The sequence below is a fragment of the Pleuronectes platessa genome, chromosome 14, assembly GCF_947347685.1.
Source record: "Pleuronectes platessa chromosome 14, fPlePla1.1, whole genome shotgun sequence".
Taxonomy (NCBI): domain Eukaryota; kingdom Metazoa; phylum Chordata; class Actinopteri; order Pleuronectiformes; family Pleuronectidae; genus Pleuronectes; species Pleuronectes platessa.
The window spans coordinates 22,995,758-23,013,715 of record NC_070639.1 but is presented as its reverse complement, the minus strand read 5'-3'; the positions used below and the strand labels follow the sequence as shown (position 1 = coordinate 23,013,715).

General features: G+C 44.2%; 1 long non-coding RNA gene across 1 annotated transcript; it reads right to left on the bottom strand.

Annotated features, from left to right (window-relative positions):
- Positions 1–5,880: 5,880 nt before the first annotated feature.
- Positions 5,881–17,518, bottom strand: LOC128456296 (uncharacterized). The gene is made up of 5 exons (XR_008341821.1): positions 17,324–17,518; positions 6,708–7,587; positions 6,483–6,592; positions 6,208–6,323; positions 5,881–6,124 (listed from the first exon to the last, which is right to left on the bottom strand). It is a non-coding gene; the product is annotated as an uncharacterized LOC128456296 (long non-coding RNA).
- Between the last annotated feature and the right edge of the window lie 440 nt (positions 17,519–17,958).

Sequence of the window (17,958 nt, the reverse complement as noted above, 5' to 3'; positions counted from 1 at the left end):
CACCTTCACCACCTTCATCGCTTCCTTCGCTCTGATTGGCTGACTGGGAAGCCTCTCTAATCGCGTCTCTGGCAAAATCATGTGGTGTGAATTAGGCATCAAACGTTTTGCTGGAATTGGAAAGAATGTCTGTTTAGACCATTTCCCAAGAAACTGTTAATGCAGTGTTTCCCATTCATTATCTAAACTGTGGTGGCCAACCGTTTTCTAATTGGTCCCAGCACAGATTCCCTAATGAACCAAAACATTTTTAACATAAGAGATCTCTAAGAGAACCGCATTAATCATGCGATGGTCCAGAATGATTTTACTGTCCTCGCAGACAGTCAGACCTCAAAGTATCAGTTGTGGCATCAATGAAGTTCTTTCACTCTTTACTCTGTGGACCTGTCGCTCTGACTCTGTTGCGTGAGAGAGGGACCATGTATTTCTCGCTGTAACTTCTTACCACGGAATAAACTATCATTAACTTTCCAATTGATGATATAACTGTTCGTCCTCTTTCCTTCTCCTATGAAGAGTTTGTGCTATAACCTGAAGAAATGATAGAGAAACCCAACAGTTCCCGTAACGAGCAGATACTTGAGGAAAGACTGTTGAGAGGGAAACACCCACATTAACTGAAGGAAACCTGTTGGAGATGGAGACTCCACGTGGGCGGCCATCTGCCTCGTCGGTTTGGGGGGGGTGGAGGAGATGTGGGTGGACCAAGGGGAGAGGAGTGGGAGGAGAGAGGTGAGAGAGACCAGGAACAGTTGTGAAACCGTCATATTTAAGCTCTGACTGACTGATTGTTATCGTGAAATCAGTGATATTTATAGATTAATGATGTGATTAACGATAGCAGCACAACTACTACTAATTATAATACAAGTTGCTCTTGAGAAGTGTCAAACCTTGATCCCGCAGCCAGTTGTACCTGCAGATTTAATCTGTGTGACTCAGGACAGATGTAATCCGGCATCAATCATCCAGACAACTTCTATAAATAGTTTGGAGTAAGGAGCTAATAACAGCGATGAGTCAGGGATCTGAACCAAACAACAGCAGCTGAGTCACGACTGCAAAGGACAGATTCACCGACTTCTACACCGAGTTCCTCACCAGCAAATGAATCAGAACCAGGGACCTTATGCCCGTTTCACACTGACCACGCACTCGTCTTGCTTTTCATTCTGGTGTCCGTGTTATCAGACCAGAGCGTCCACACGGTCCGAGTGAGCAGATTCTATATCTCGACTATTCTCTCTGCAGAACAGACAGTTTTAATGTTTATCTGTTGAATATGTCATGACATTTGCAAAGCTTCCTGTGCCTGTTTCAAAGTAAAAGTACTCTCAGGTTTCTGCAGACTGTCTCCATTCATTTGTTTTATCAAGGCATTGTTGACCAGAAGATACGGCTTCACACTGTAGAGTCCTGGTATTTAGTTGTGTCTTTTGTTCAAGGAATATAATAGTCGTACCAGAACCCTCACATTGAAGGGACGCTGGCTGAGTGAACCACAGACAACCGTGACATGCAGCCGAGCCGCGGTGCAGCCGTGATCCAGTGATCCACCCATCCATTATCTGTCCTGCTTATCCTGTGAGGGTCACAGGAGACGGGGTCACCGGCGTATCACAGAGCCCAACACATAGAGACAAACAACCATCCACACTTAAAACAGACTCAATTTAAAGACTCCAATCAACCTAACCCCAATCTGCATGTGAAGCTTAAATTCCCAGGTGTAAAATGTGTCTTTGTGTGGCACAACTAGAAAAGATGCACACAATGATTATGTGCCATCAATGATTCGTCTTCAACTGGTCCTTAACCACAGGAAGGCTTCTCTTTAGAGGTCAAGTGTGACAGTGCTTTAGCCATAAAATGTGTCGGAGCAAGACAAGGCGCTACTGATTTACAACATTCTATTGGTTCACATCAGTGGTGGAGGAAGTACTAAAACATTTTAGTTTGAAAAGTCTTCTTAATCAGTTATAATAACAATATATTAGGTGATATCGCTGAAATCATGAAACAAGGTCAGTGAGACATGTGGTGGTTTTACTGGGTTAAAAAAAAAGATGGTGTCATAATTTTCACAACAAACATTTTGACGTGTCACAGCTGGAAAAGTACTGGTGGAAGTGAAACCATTATCCATGGCTCAGTTCCCAGTGTCACAGTAATGAACCGTTCCTTCAACTGCCTAAACAGGAATGCAGCCGTTATTAAAGTTATTAAATATGACTTTACTTTTTAAAAAAGTCTGTTAACTCACGGGGGAAAAACTACACAAATAACAACTTATTAATAACGAAAAACGGAATCTGTCCTTTGACACAATCCACTTTCGTGCTGGTTATGGTTTTCAATGAGAAAAACACACATGCTGTTACAAAGCAGCAGCAGCTTTACAGAGGAACTATTTAAAAACCTTGGGCACAATAATGACAGGTTGAAAAAATATATAACTGTCCTCTGGAGTCATTTCACCAGCCAATGACAAATAGAGCGCCGACCGAGAGCCTGTAATCTACGTGTCCTCTTTGCATGTAACCTAGATCTGTTCTTTATTGGTTAACCACATGCGCTACAATAGCCAAACCACATGTGAGGGATTGTATCAATAAGAGCAGGTCATTAATCAAGCTTGTGTTTGCTGAGGGTTCCCTGCCTTCAAATGAAAGGCGGGATCGCTGCACTGCTGTTAGCTTGAAAAACATCAGTGTTTTTCACAAAGTAGTGGACGGGCAGTACGCTAAGACGTGCCCCCCCCCCCCCCCCCCCGAACAATACCACTGATATTTAGATGTGCAGTACGTATGAAAGATCTCCTCATATCTGCGGAAGTCTAAGTTGACGGATGACAGGGCATTCCATGCTCAAAGGGAATCTAAAGAGAGGATGAGCTCAAGGCAGCGGAGAAAAGAAGAAGATGAAAGAGATAAATGTTCTGGCCTCAACAAATGTGCGTTGAAGCCTCAGTTCCAAAGCCTGTTTTCTTTGGAAACCGGCTTTACCTCTGGACCGGGCTGTAAGTGGCCGTTAAACGTTCATTTCAGAAACTAAATCTGTGACGATGCTGGAGCCAAGAGACTCAGTTGTAGAGAAACAAGCGATAGGGTGAAAATCAGAGTCCTTCCTGAAACAGGCGAAGGTCATACACTGGGCGAACCGTCCAATGAAACAGGAGGACAAGTCCAAAGGGAGCAGGCAAACAGAAAATCCCCAAAAACTAGAAACGAGGCCAAAGTCGTGCACTCAGAAGTTACACAATGAAAACCACGGGGAAGCTTAGGGCAGCTGCTTGCTAGAGAATAATCCATAATCAATTTGAGACCCGATTTGTCCCTTCTGACAAATACCGGGTTCGTTCCCGACTGGAGGCAAGTGGGTGACGATTAGCTGCTTAAATAACCCTGAAATAAATTAAATGTATAATAACCACAAAGAGACACAAAATAAACAGACGTAGATGATCGCAAAGAAACACAAAATGACCACAAAGAGACTAAAAATAACCTCAAAGAGACACAAAATGACCACAAAGAGACACAAAATAACCACAAAGAGACACAAAATAACCACAAAGAGACACAAAATGACCACAAAGAGACACAAAATGACCACAAAGAGACTAAAAATAACCTCAAAGAGGCACAAAATGACCACAAAGAGACTAAAAATAACCTCAAAGAGACACAAAATGACCACAAAGAGACTAAAAATAACCTCAAAGAGACACAAAATGACCACAAAGAGATACTAAATGACCACAGAGATGTAAATGACCACAAAGTGACACAAAATGACCACAAAGAGACACAAAATGACCACAAAGAGACACAAAATGACGACAAAGAGAAACTAAATGACCATAAAGAGATACAAAATGACCACAAAGAGACACAAAATAACCACAAAGAGATACTAAATGACCACAGAGATGTAAATGACCACAAAGAGACACAAAATGACCACAAAGAGACACAAAATGACCACAAAGAGATACTAAATAACCACAAAGAGACACAAAATGACCACAAAGAGACACAAAATAACCACAAAGAGATAGTAAATGACCACAAAGAGACACAAAATGACCACAAAGAGACACAAAATGACCACAAAGAGACACAAAATGACCACAAAGAGATACTAAATAACCACAAAGAGACACAAAATTACCACAAAGAGATACTAAATGACCACAGAGATGTAAATGACCACAAAGAGACACAAAATGACCACAAAGAGATACTAAATGACCACAGAGATGTAAATGACCACAAAGAGACACAAAATGACCACAAAGAGATACTAAATAACCACAAAGAGACACAAAATTACCACAAAGAGATACTAAATGACCACAGAGATGTAAATGACCACAAAGAGACACAAAATGACCACAAAGAGACACAAAATGACCACAAAGAGATACTAAATAACCACAAAGAGACACAAAATTACCACAAAGAGACACTAAATGAAGAAGTACAGATGTAAAGTGAACACAAGAAGAAAAAAACTCTTTGTTGCCAATAGGACAGATGCAAAACATGAAAACTGGTGTCATGTGCCTATTTATAACACATTATACTATTATATTAATAATATCTCATATTAGACTATCAATGATGATCAATAATGATTAAATTATTATCACAAAATATGGCGGAATATAGATATAATGTGCGTCTGTCTTTGAAACTGTTCCCTCTCACAATGCAACGCTATAAACATCAATCAACAGCCCTCTAAGCCCCGCCCACTTACACAGAGCTTTCATATCTGTGTCCTCTCCATCCCGACAAACAATCCACATGTTTGCGTATGAAGGACTAACCCCCCCCCCGGTCTATAGGGCAGAGTAACCCTCATTACCCACATCAGACGCTCACCGTGGACCCTTACATGTGCTGTCAACGAACAGTCAGTGGAGGGGATTAGACCCCTTGTTCATCCCCTGCTCGTGGGCTGGGTCTGGACTCCAGAGGTTGTCAGATCCAGCTGGGAGACCTCACTTTGCCTCCCGGTGTTGTGACACCGCGCCGACGGATGAATCAGACCGTCGAGCCACTTTGAAGATCAGCGGCTATTCTTGCCCGAGTGCCCACATTGTTCTACGCTTGAATTCGTGCACCTGAATCCACTAATCGATGGTTGTTTGTTCTGTGTGCACATGAATGACATGTGAGGGCTGTTAAGTGATATTTGAGTGTTTCACAAGGAGAGGCTGCCCGAGGTTCAGTCGACCAAGATGCCGGTGTGAGGCTGTGAGTCCCTCGTCAGCTGCTGGGGACTCAATCCCTCTCAAACCTTTCTTTCTTCTCCTGAGTCCATAACTTTCTGGATTTGATCTATAAACAAGTGCAGTGACTAAACCGGCCTGTTTGAAATGGGCTGTTCATCAGAATTATTCCTTTAGTGAGTCCTCCTCAAACTGTTCTACAATAAAATTACACTTTTTTTTTTATTGTTTATGTGTTTGAGAGCTTTCTATAAACAGTCTATGGTGCAGAGTGACATTTTGTGTTCATCATACCTGGTTAATCTGCAGTGAAGATTGTATAGTTAATGTTTTTCATGTAGTGAAACTGAATTTGCTTCATTGCTGTTTACATGTGTGGCAGAAAAAAAAATTTTGTCTCGACAAACTGACACAATTCTTCAAAACATAGGTTTACAATTTTTCAAAATAAAAGCTCTGCAATTCACCTCGATATAAAGCATTACAGCAACAAAACAAACATTTTGCTTTTACTTTGTAGAAATTGGTAAAGAAGGAGAGAATGTCCAATATGATGGAATAAAAAAAAGACTACAGGACTGGAGACACGTTGTCCATCTCTGTCTACAGTCTATGGTCTTAACAACCAGTTTAATACACGTTTATTTCTCCATACATCCCATTAACTGCAGTCGGTCACACATGCTAAGACATGGCTGAAATTGAATCAATATGGGACACGAGGATGACACATCTCCCTGAGCCGTTGAGGATTGTTGGGACAGCTGTCCCCCCGTCCTGAAGCATCTGCAGTCTGAAGACAGGCAGCAGCCAGGGATCAGCAGCCAGGACCCTGTGTCCTCGCTGAGTAATGGACATTTACAAATCGGTTCCTTGGGGGATCTGCTGAGGAAGGGAGACAGACACAGGGTTGAAACTTAGAGGAAATGTCTCTGGCCTGAGAAGCAGGACATGTGGTCACACACCTGCACCGAGGCTGGATGGTGGTCGGGCTCGTCCTGAGGGGATGAGGAATAAATCCAAAGCTATGGACGGACTGGCTGTAAAAGAATGACCTGAGCTCCCAGTGGGAGCTGTGAGGCTGGAGAACAAGTAATAAAACTGAGTCACGCTACAATACAATGACACGGTGAGCACGAGGTGTCAGCAGAGCAGCGCGAGAAGAAACACATTTAAAAAAGATCAGAATGCAAATGGAAGAAGACGGAAACCAACCCTGATGCTGTGTCCTTGAGTTTACCTGCTTCAGTTGTTCTCGTCATGTCTCCATCCACTGGTGTCTTGAAGTGAGGACAGAGGAGACGACAGAGGAGACGACAGAGGAGACGACAGAGGAGACGACTGCTTCCCCTGTACGTACAGTAAACAGGTTAATGGCTGCTCGCTGCCTCGATGCTACAATTAGTACTTGTAGTTATTGTTTGTGGACTGAAAGTACAAATTAATTTACAATTATGTCCCTGACCTTCTGTAGAGGAGGTTTGGCCAATTGGATCATCGTTTTATAACTTCCTGGAATTATGAAAGTATGATTAGAATTCCCAAGTTAACAAATAATTAATCTGAATTCACCGTCACACTCTTTTTCAACACAGAAATACAATAAATAATTAATTTCCTTTCATCAGAACTTAAGACTGAGTCAGTTCTTCCACAGACGAGTGTCATGTTGTTCATTGGAACAAGTTTAATATCTTCGACTGTCACAACGCTGAAAGAAACCTGAGATGCAATCATTCATTCTCTAAATATAGTTGCATCGAGTATGTTTGACAAAACAACCATTGTCATTTATCCACACAACTTCAAATGAGCCGGCAGCCGAGGTAAACCAAGAAAGAGAAAGATTGTTCATTCCTGTCTTGTTGGATCACATAGCGCAGTGGGAACAATGGCCGCCTCTATGAAAGGGTCATTGAGAGAAACTTGAGGAAAACGATCACACAAGATAACACAACAGAGGGAAAACCCTGAAGGAAACACAACGCTGTGACCGCCGATGAGTAATGTAATGAAGAAACAGTAACACTTGAGCTTCTTAATGTATAGATACAGTGTGTGACGCCTAGCCCTGTGTAAACAGCCATTACGAAATTACAATGTCCAAGCAAAACATACATCACCTACAGTGTCATTTCCCCAAAAAGTATTCTGTATTGAGTCATTGAATACACAAATATTGTATTAATCTGAATCACAGTGACGCTGTGGTCTTTTCCATCTTCTAACAATCACGGCTCATTTCTTCTCGGTCCAGTTATGATCCAAAAAGACAGAAACGTCAGTGACATTGAAGTTTGTCACATTCCTCCACCCAGTTGTGGCTCGTGGTCAGGCACAGTCGTCTGTAAACACACATACATATCTGTGTTTAATTTGACACACACACACAGAGACACACACACACACACATCTGGCTCTATACCCCATAACCTTACACTTAACTTCTATCACACATACACACATTTTAACACACACACACCTCTTGTGTAACCTGTGCGAAGGCTGTGACATGTCGAGCTCTGTAATCTACTGAACGGAGACATGTCACTTATATAATCCCAAGATGTTACCCTACTGTAAAGTGTGGGCAGGCTCACACATGCACCTGAGTACAGTGTAGCCCCAGAGGTATTTATGCAGTATGCCCCCCCCCCCCCGCTACACACACACTTTTATAACATGTTTGAAATGTTTCCACTAAATATGGATTCAAGTTTGAAGGTATTTAATCATAGAATAATCACCTCTTCATGCCCAACACCAAACTCATTCAATGGCCCTTCTACTCGGATTATATCTTTAAATTGTGTTGTTAAAAAAATCACCTTTAGACACATTTTAAAACATATATACAAATATTCTGCTTTAATAAACATATTTTCCACAGAAAATGTCAAATTCCTCAAAGCACAAACTCCACGGAACTTATGAATAATATCTCTCAGTGCAAAAGTTTAACCACAAGACTCAAGATGTGTCCTGAAGGTTTCAAATTCCCAAACCACAGTTGTGGAAGCCACACAGAGGATTGAATTCCTCAGCACTCCAAAACTTCCCAAGTGCAAAAAAAAAACATACAAATAATTCGGCGCTGTTCTAAACCTTTGGTATTCTGTCTGTTGTAAACACTGAGCTGGAAGATTCCGAGTGGACGTTCAGCCGGAGGGATTCTCTCCCTTCGGCAGGAGCACCGCTGCCTGGGAGATTGTCCACACAGAGGAGAAGAACAAAGGTCACGACTCAGAGACCAAGGTCTAAGCCCCCCCCCCCCCCCCCGCCCCCCCGCACTATTCAACCGTGGTCATCGTCTTGCTCCGTCTTTGGCACTCACTGATCCCAACCAGCTCCCGGCTACCGGGTCTAAAAGCCAGAAAATGTGGCCCCGCTCTGCTGTGGTGCTCCTGCCAGCAGAACTGAACCCCCCCCCCCCCCCCGCCCGGGTGTAGGCTACGCCCTTCCTGTGTCACCGGGCGGTGCAACAATGCCAAATGTTCGACTTTAACGGCAGGCAATTTATAGACTCTGACAGGAGCAAATTTGGACTTGTGGCCAGAGGTGTTGATTACCCTTTTTATCTGCCCCTTTGTTTGGGAGCACGATCAAAGCCTTCACCCATTAGCCATCATGTGCCATTCTCCACTCCACCCCCCCCCCGCCCCCCCAACACAACCACTGCCTCCTGCCCAAATCTTTGGCACACGGCCACGCACCGGCCTACTTTTCTTTGTTTTTATCACTTCAAAAGGTGGCGCCTCGCCCCATTCATCACACAACAGTGCTCCTGTCGAAGCTGCAACAGAGTCAGATTGTTCAGGAATTTGCGCATCTAACAAAGCGTGGTGAGCATCTGCAAAAATCTGAAGATGTAATTCAAGGAAGGATAATTCAGCTCAGAGGCGTCTTTGATCTGTGAGCTGTTGCATATCTGCAGCCACACCCTCACCCATGGTTCTCTTCATCATGCGCCATTATGCTTTTTTTGATATTTCATCTCGCCGAGCCCCCGTTTGAACACATCACCATAAATTAGCCCTGTGATGTGGAATGCCCCTCGATGATGATGCCTTTGTTTTTCACTGCTTCTCAGAAAGGGGACTTTCATACGGGGGCAGATATTTGTTGACAGTTTTTGGGATCATTTCTGTTTTGAAGCTCGGGACAAAGAATGGGAAAACATCCAAAAAGGCTCATGGCACAGTGGGAAGAGTTCAGTCCTAAATATGTCACACAAAATAAAAAAACGGGTCTCTGAACTTCTGCCGCCACAACCCCAGACTCTGGAGGAAGCTGTTGTTTTGAAAGATGATTAAGAAAGTGTGTATTTTTCCTGAGGGGGTTGTTTTTGAAGCCGAGTTGCGGCCGGGTGGATTCGAGCGGGTATCTTCCCTTCCTGCCCATATTTGTGCAAATGTTGTCTATATGAAGAAAAAGGCACGAGACTGAGGAAGCCACCCCGGCTCTCTCCGAGGCACCCTGCCCCTATCGGGAAGCCTAATCCGATGAGCTCACACTCAGCATGTTCCTCTTGTGAGTTCTGCATGACTTGCGCTGCCCCCAGAGATAAAGGGCGGATGGGGTGCTGCTGTCCTCCTGGAGAGATGGCTAGTGTGTGTGTGTGTGTGTGTGTGTGTGAGATTGGGGTGGGGAGCTTACAAGGAGGTGGGAGGGAACGGGTGGGGAGTTGGGGTATGCTGGAGGGGTAAGGGGCGTATAGGGGACATACTAAGGCCTCTGTGTGCATGTGTGGGGGAGTCGCATCATCCACCACCTCTCCCGCCCTTGGACACTGACCTCTTTGTAGGATGCATATTAAAAAACTCAGGCCTGTGAAGATGACCCCCCGAGACTAATCCTGTGACCTCCAGCGCATTAAAGTGACCGTTAGTGGACGGGGCCGGGGACAGTCTGTCATGTCTGTCAACTCCCAGTGGACGGATACTGGTGTGTGTGTGTGTTGTGCTTGTGGTCAGTGTTTGTTCCGTGAGTGTGTGAGTGCAGCGTGTGGTGTGCGGAGTCTGTTGTTGCAGTGGGGTGTTGCGTGTGTGCAGCGTCCGGGGCCGGCAGCACAACACAACAGTGGATGTGGTGGCAGCCTGATGTTCGGGGGCGGGGGGGGCGGGGGGGGGGGGGGACATTTGGACATGTGGCCGGCACCATACTCGACAGATTTAGGTGTTTACTGAGATGCTGGTGGTGGAGCAACAGCACCGCCGGTCATGTCGTGACTACTTTGCACTTTGATTACTTTAATATGTGTGTTATAAAAAAAACTAAACTATTGAATAAGTTTCATAAATGTCATGGAATCCAGTTCACAGTAGGCTGTAGGAAAACAAACTGGTTCCACTGGGTCATCCGTGAATGTCACTTTATTTTTTAACTATTTATAACCAGCCATGAGGAAAAAACCAGTAAGCTACAGAAGCACAGTTTCTTTTTCCCTTTTCTGAAAGGTGCTCCGACCCGAGGGGGAATCTTTTACAGCTCCTGGAGTCTGTAACTTTGAGCGGCCATTTGGTTTTGTTATGTTCACTGGAAGCTCAAAGTACCGACTTGTCCCTGGGACCGGTGGACACGTCTTCTGAAGCTCCGAGACTGGAACTTTATGTGGTGATAAAAAAAAAGGGCCCAATAAAGGCTTCTCACCAGCAGCAGATCCTCCCAGTGCAGCAGTCCCTGTTAATCACAGCAAACAGTTGGAGATCCTTTCAAAGGGGATTATATCAGGGTCAGGAGCATTTGGACCTTAATTACCCTTGACATAATGTTTGACCATTCTGTTACCGCTGGGGAGGGCAACACTTATCAAGGGGACATGGGCCGAGGGGTCGCTGGGGTCACTCAGGTCAACACTGCAAACACAGCCCAGCCCCCAACCCCCAACGCAACTTGTCCCACATTTCTATGAATGAGTCCCGGGATGGAGCTCTGATCCTTTTACCTCGCCAGGACTCGTGATTGGTCGGGCTTGGTAGCATCGCATTTCCGGGCAAACAGTATTTCTAGAATCTCCTGCTTCACCTCACTTGGTTTAATGGTCGTTCAGAATATCTCCTCTGACGGCTTTTCTTTTCTTGAGTTCTTTAAGAAAAAAGTAATTGCTCTTCAAAATCTATCAGCTCCAACACATCACATTATTCTGAATTAAACCAGAAACCAGAAGAAACTCAACCCAGTAGCATAGAAACTCTATGACCACTAGCATTTTGTCTACACATCTGCCAGCGTTTGTGTGTTGAGTGCTTGTTATAGTTGCTTCAACAATATGAACTTGTGATTCCCAATTAAAAATGACAAATTACATATTTGCGTCCACACTTTTCATCTAGCACCTTCAAATCCACTTGCAGCCATTTGAGTGCCCATGGATGTGTTTATCTTAAAGTGAGTAAGTTGTGTTAAGGCCATACAATATGTTGGCAGTGGAAAGTGATTGTACAATTCATCAACCAGTTCTAAAGGTGCTTTATAAAGATAGAGATGTGAGTCTATGCACAGGGACGTGCAGCAGCAATGATAAATCCCTTTAAAAGCCATGTCCCAAGGTTATGGGACATGCTCTCTGATTGGTTCATTGCATCGGTTCCTCTTCTCTTTACCAAAGTCAAACAATGAGAACGTTTCTCTCAGAACTCGATAAGACATTAATATAAAGTAGTCAGTGTGTGTCAGCATGTCTCGGTCTAACGAGGCAAAAAGAGCAGTTCCCAGTCTCCTATCTCCAGACTGGAGCTCGCACAGTGGCAAGCTTGTAACTCCCTGTGGAGTTGAGCGTACAGCATCTGCACATTGAAGTATGAAGCAGATAATATACAACAAGAGGATACATGGTATGTCCTCAAAACACTTTTTCTACATTCTGTCAAGGCCATTCACACAGCAGAGCACGTTCCCACACATTATGCTCCACAGACGTTATTGCAGTTCCCAGATGAAGTGAATAACACTGTTTGTCTCATAATAATCATAAAAACAATGGACAGAAGTGGCCTGATCCTGCAACTGGTGGTGGATCCCACTGAGGACTAACAGCATATGAATATCTGCTGCCCGCTGAAAGCAGGCCGTGCACCAGAGGCCAGCTGCATTACATAATCTTTATGAAATGTTGATGCTTGAGAATCGCCGCTCGCCTCCCGAGGTGAAGTGTCTTCAATGATCTAATGGGGCCCGCGTAACATTTGCACATGCTCAATAATTTACCCAGGGTAAATAGTCTTTTGTCCTGCGTCACGCTCCACTGGGCAAACACATTATCTCCACTGACACATGAGCACAACAGAAAAACACAACATTACCACAAAATGTTGTGCTTTTTTTTTTTTTGTCTCTGTCATGTTCCTCATCCAAAGGAACAGTGCACGACAACATCTTTCACACAATGCAAAATAAAAAAACATCCTCCCCTTAGTTGGGATGGGGGGTGAAGGGGGGGGGGGGTGAGTGCGTGTGTGTGTGTGTGTGTGTGTGTGTATGTGGGGTAGGGTGGGGGGGGTACATAAATTAGTGGAGCTGTAGGGGGGATTGAGAGAGGATTATGGAAAGGTAGGGAGGGCTGGAGGTTGTAATCTGTAATTAGTTTATAATTGCATCTTAGTTGTTGCTATTATTCTGCATGACGTGAATCAACTTAATGACACAACAACAAGGAGAGAAAAAAGCAACATGACTCATGACACCAGACCCACTAACACCCATCACTTCACTTCTCTCAACTGCTTTTGAGTTCCCGTAATAATTAACTATACGACCACACGACTGCTTTTTATTTACCCTGTTTACTTATTTCAGCTTTAAGTGTGTAACTGTTCCCAAAGTCATTGTTACCGACACGAAGCTGGAACAAGGTCAAAATGTACAAACAATAGGACGATGGTGAGGAAATAACTATTTACGTCTAGAAAGTCCCTGATGACTCAACGACAGCTTAGAGCCTTTATAACTGTCTTCATCACTAACTGGGCTAAATGGTTAAAATCCCAGTTTGAGTACTAGAGGTGTGTGGTGGTTGTAAACTATTTTGGTTAAAGGTAAGTAAGTGTTTAAAACTCTATTTCACCGTGGGTTGTGTTGATGGTGTTGTAAACTTGTAATTACAAATCATAGGGTCCAAGGAAGAAGTGAAGTTCCTGTGAGATAGTAAAAAGAAGTTTGATAAACTTCATTAGGAGTCGTGTGTTCACTGGTGGGAATTAAATCAGAGCAGACAGAGGAGATTGAATAGGAACAGGATGCAGTCATCCCTGAAGCTACCTGACACGAGGGCAGGATTTGAGATTTGTCTGTGACTCGAGTACAGACAGATGGGAACTGACCCTGATGGGTTCGTTACTCAGAGAAGACAGAGGATCTTTTTTCTAAAGCCGTTTTCAGACTTGAACTCCAGATCAAATCTGGAGAATTGGCTGCGGTTTGCTTTTCACAACTTGAAAGATCCTGGATTTCTATAGACTTTATAGAAGGAGTGTCATGACTCTCGGATAAAGAGTTTTTGTCTTTTGGTTATTTGACTTTTACCTGTTTTTCCTTGTTTTCAGATTTCTGTTCATTCTGCGTTTAGATCGGTGTTCCATTCTGTGTTTCCTGTTTTATTTTGAAATTCTGATCCCCCTTATGTTTCTATTACTTCCTGCCTTGATGTGCTTCACCTGTTCGTCCTCTACCTCCTGTCTCTGGTTTGTCCTCAGTTCAGTTTGTCTTTAAATGTCCTCTACTCTGTCAACCTTCCTGAAGCCTTTAGTTTTGACCCAACGTCTCTGATCTTGTGATTTTTCTGTCATGTTTAACTGAATCTAAAGCTTTTAAAGGATTTCACAGATTCTCTAATTTGATTTGATCTGCGCACGCCGGCATGTTGCTGTGGAAATGAGGTGTTGGTCCATTGATTGTCTACAGTCAGTTATTTTACAGTGCATTATCGAGGTAGTGATATAAGGTAGATGATTTATTGCATGTTACACCAATAACTCACTGACCATTAGACGAGAGAACAATGAACCAGCATGTGAAGTTTGTGATTCTGTTTTTATTTTTTGCACTGTTGGATTTGGATGATGCTAAATAAACTTGTCTTGCACCACATGATTCGATCTTAGAGCGTGAAATATTTAATATCCTGCACATACAAGGATTTAACTTGTGATCAAACTTCTTAAAGATCATCTCTAGTTGATAACAATCATATGATTTAGTTTCTTTCTTTCTTTCATCTCTTTATCAGTGAAAATAATTTGATAAATAATTTCATTACCACTGTGATAACTCTCATGTCTGGTTCTGAGTCTGGATGGCCGACCATGTGGCAGAAGGTCCTGGGTTCGATTCCAGAGGAGGACCTATATACGCTGAGTGTAACTCCTCCTCCTCTCTGCCCTTTGACCTTTGCTGACACAAGTCTTCAGTTGTTACAGCAGCAGGCCAGACAGAAGGAGGTGGTCGAATGAAAATAAGAAATACAAATTGATACTGACATGTACATCATATACACCTTGTCACTCAATATCAGATGACAGGACAGGACATCTGATATATTGATTAATCTGCCTCATGAAACAGAAGAGAAAACCAAAAACTGAAAGACCTGGATAAACGTCCAGTGTTTAAGACGTCTCTAAACTTTTGATAAATAACTACAGCTGTCAAATTAGCTTTCCTCTGTTTGTGTTGTCAAAACAAGGGCGGCCACAGTGTGGTCTCTCGATCCCTAACCCTAACCCTCCACCATAAAAAAATAACGAATTGACAACAGGGCCGAGCGTGACCTGGGGTGACACGGGGCAGGAGCCCGTCTGGCAGCTCTGGAACACGCTGCACACACAACATGCTCCAGTGTGAACGATGCCTCGCTGCGTGTGCGTGTGTGTGCTTGTGTGTGTTTGTGTGTAAGAGGAGCCAGAATACCCCGTCAGACATTTGTCAGGGGGGCATCAAAATGAATCAACGTTTGTATTAACTGCAGGAAAACACTTGTAACGTTTAATGACGCGGCCACGGGGGACGCTGCCAACATACGAGGCATTCATCGGAAAACATTCCCCCCCCCCACTCCCTCACCCCCCTAGTGAAAATGACAAAAGTGCTGAGTGTGTACAGTGAGCTGCTGTTTCAGACGCTGCTTTATAGCCGGCGTCGGATTTTTTACATGAGACTCGGTGGCTGCGCTGCACAATGAAGAAATGAACAGACACTGGGGCTGCGTTCTGAAAACCAAGAAGAGTGGAGCTCTGACTCTGGTTCTCATAAATCTATCACTGGATCTGTTAAGTGAGCCTAGAATAGGCATGGGGGGGGCTGGTGGGGGGGGGTAGGGGGGGTGTTGTTTTTTGGTTGCACTCCACAGGAGATGATGATGATGCTGACAAGTGGCAGTTTTTTGAGAGTTGGGGTAAATTAAGGATTTTATTCACTCTGCTCTTGCTCGTTTTTTTTATTGCAACAGTGGAAATAAGCGTGCCAATGTTTCCCTGTGCCACATTCCGCTCACAGGTTCACAATGGAACAAACCCCCCCATTACAAATATTAATCTGTGTGTATTAATGAATTCCCGGTGGGCTTTGGACAATATCACGTTTTGTAATCAGTTTTTTTTTTTAACGTTTAGGTTTCACAGGCCAAGACTAATGGAGAGTGAGAGGGAGAATGGACACATTGTCTTCCAGCTCGGCCACGACGGCAGCTAAATATTTGTGTGTGTGTGTGTGTGTGTGTGTGGGGGGGGGGGGGGATCCCTCTTATGGTAAAATCCAACACTTGTTGTAAGTCAAATACTGAGAAGCTGATCCACGGTGAATAAGCGATTCTCTGATATGTGACAAAGGCCTGAGAATAATGCAGCTCCGCAAGATCCCATCATCACATCGTCCGGCTTATTGTGCTGTAAAGAAACTTCTATACAATACCTGACGTACTTTCATCCGCTCTTTACTTAGATGCACGTCACAGTTAAAAGAGCAGTAGTGGCTCTTTGATGTATGCACACGCAGGTGCACACGGGCCCATACATATAGGAAATGTGCAGTATATTAAATTAGAATAATTTAATATAGTAGCTCACAGACAGTCTGTATTGTTTCATCCACTCCACTGAGCTCCTGTGTCCAGTGGACAACCACAGGTCCACTCAGGGACAACTGGGATCAACATGTCACATCAGGTCCAGGTGAGCCAGGGGACAAAAGCTCGGGGAGGAATTCAGAATTGGGAAGTGAGCAGGAAACGAGGAGAGCGGGAGAGAAAGACCCATTTTTCTCTCTATGGTTTCCATAAAGGCGAGCTCTCTGATTGCCAGTGTCAAAGTGACAGGGTCCTTTATGAGCACTGGGCCGGTCCCCGCCCTGGTTTGTGTAGCCAGGCAGTGATAGCAGTGCCCATTGTTGGGCCACGGAGAGAGGAGCTGCCCTGTGCTATTGAGAGGGGAGGGGCCCGGCCCGGCTTGCCCGCCCTGTGCACTGTGTTGGCTGAATAGGCAGCTAAGGTGTCCATGCCCCCCAGTGCCCTTCAGTGTGGGAACGCCAGTGCAGAGAGCACCTGCAGCTCCTCCACGCCGGCTGACAGAGGATTGCGTGCTAGCTGGAGATGCGTGGGCCAGCGGGAGGTGACACTCGGCCCTGACGGGGACAGAAGGAGTGTCCGACTCCCATGCTGTGTTCACATCTCCTGCCTGAGATCAGAAGGATCGGGTTCACGTGCACGCTGCATTGTGCACGCAGAGGGACGGTATATATAATGTACAAAGAGTAATGAGACACCTTGAGCAGAACAATACATATACAATTGCCATCAGTGCACATCTATACATGTTATACAACAACAAATTACAGTACATAAAGCGAGGTGTCAGTAATGCTCTGGGAAACCAACACACACACACACACAAACAGACACACACACACAAATCAGATAAGACACTACCTGTTTCTACGGCTCTTGTGACAAAAAACACATAAAATCTTGTTTCTGCTCCAAATGATCAAATGTTTTACTTCTGTTTATCGATAATTAGAATCTATAGAAAGTCAGAAAGTGAATTAAAGTGTTTAATATTCACCTGTTGCATCAATCAGTCACTCATTTATTACCTGGCATGTCCCAGGTGATGTGTCTCTGTCTCTACGCAGCCATTCCTCACATTCCTCCCCGGGACGGACAGATAGGACCCCACAGAACAGGATGAGGACTTCAAAACAAGACAACATTCCTGAGGCAAGTTTTAACAAAAAAATAAATACTCCGCTGCTTTATTTACTGCAAGTAGCACGGAGAGGGGAGATGGGAGTGTGTGAGGGAGTTTCTTTGTTTTTGTTCTTGCTAATTATTTATTTACAGGGGCCAGTATCTGACTCCTGTCATAGAAAGGCATGGAGGGAGGGAGGGGAGGGGGGAGGGTAATCTTTTTAAACAGAGGCCTTCAAAATAAAAGTGTTTCAGTTTACACTCGTAACGCTGCAGTGTCTTTGGAAGGATTTTAAAATCTCATCAGCCGTTCACTGGACTGACTCCTGATTAGCGCTGATTGGTCACAGCTTTTTTTCCACCGGGACAACAAGTGAACGGCAAAGCTACTTGACACATGACAAGCAGCTTGAACTAACTTGTTTTCTAAAGGGGGGGGCGGGGGGGGGGACTCCACTGGGTTCACCACAGTGCGCCTGTTGTTCCAGCGCTCAAAGATTACAATTAACCAGCCACTCCTGTCGGGGGGCTTAATGACCGA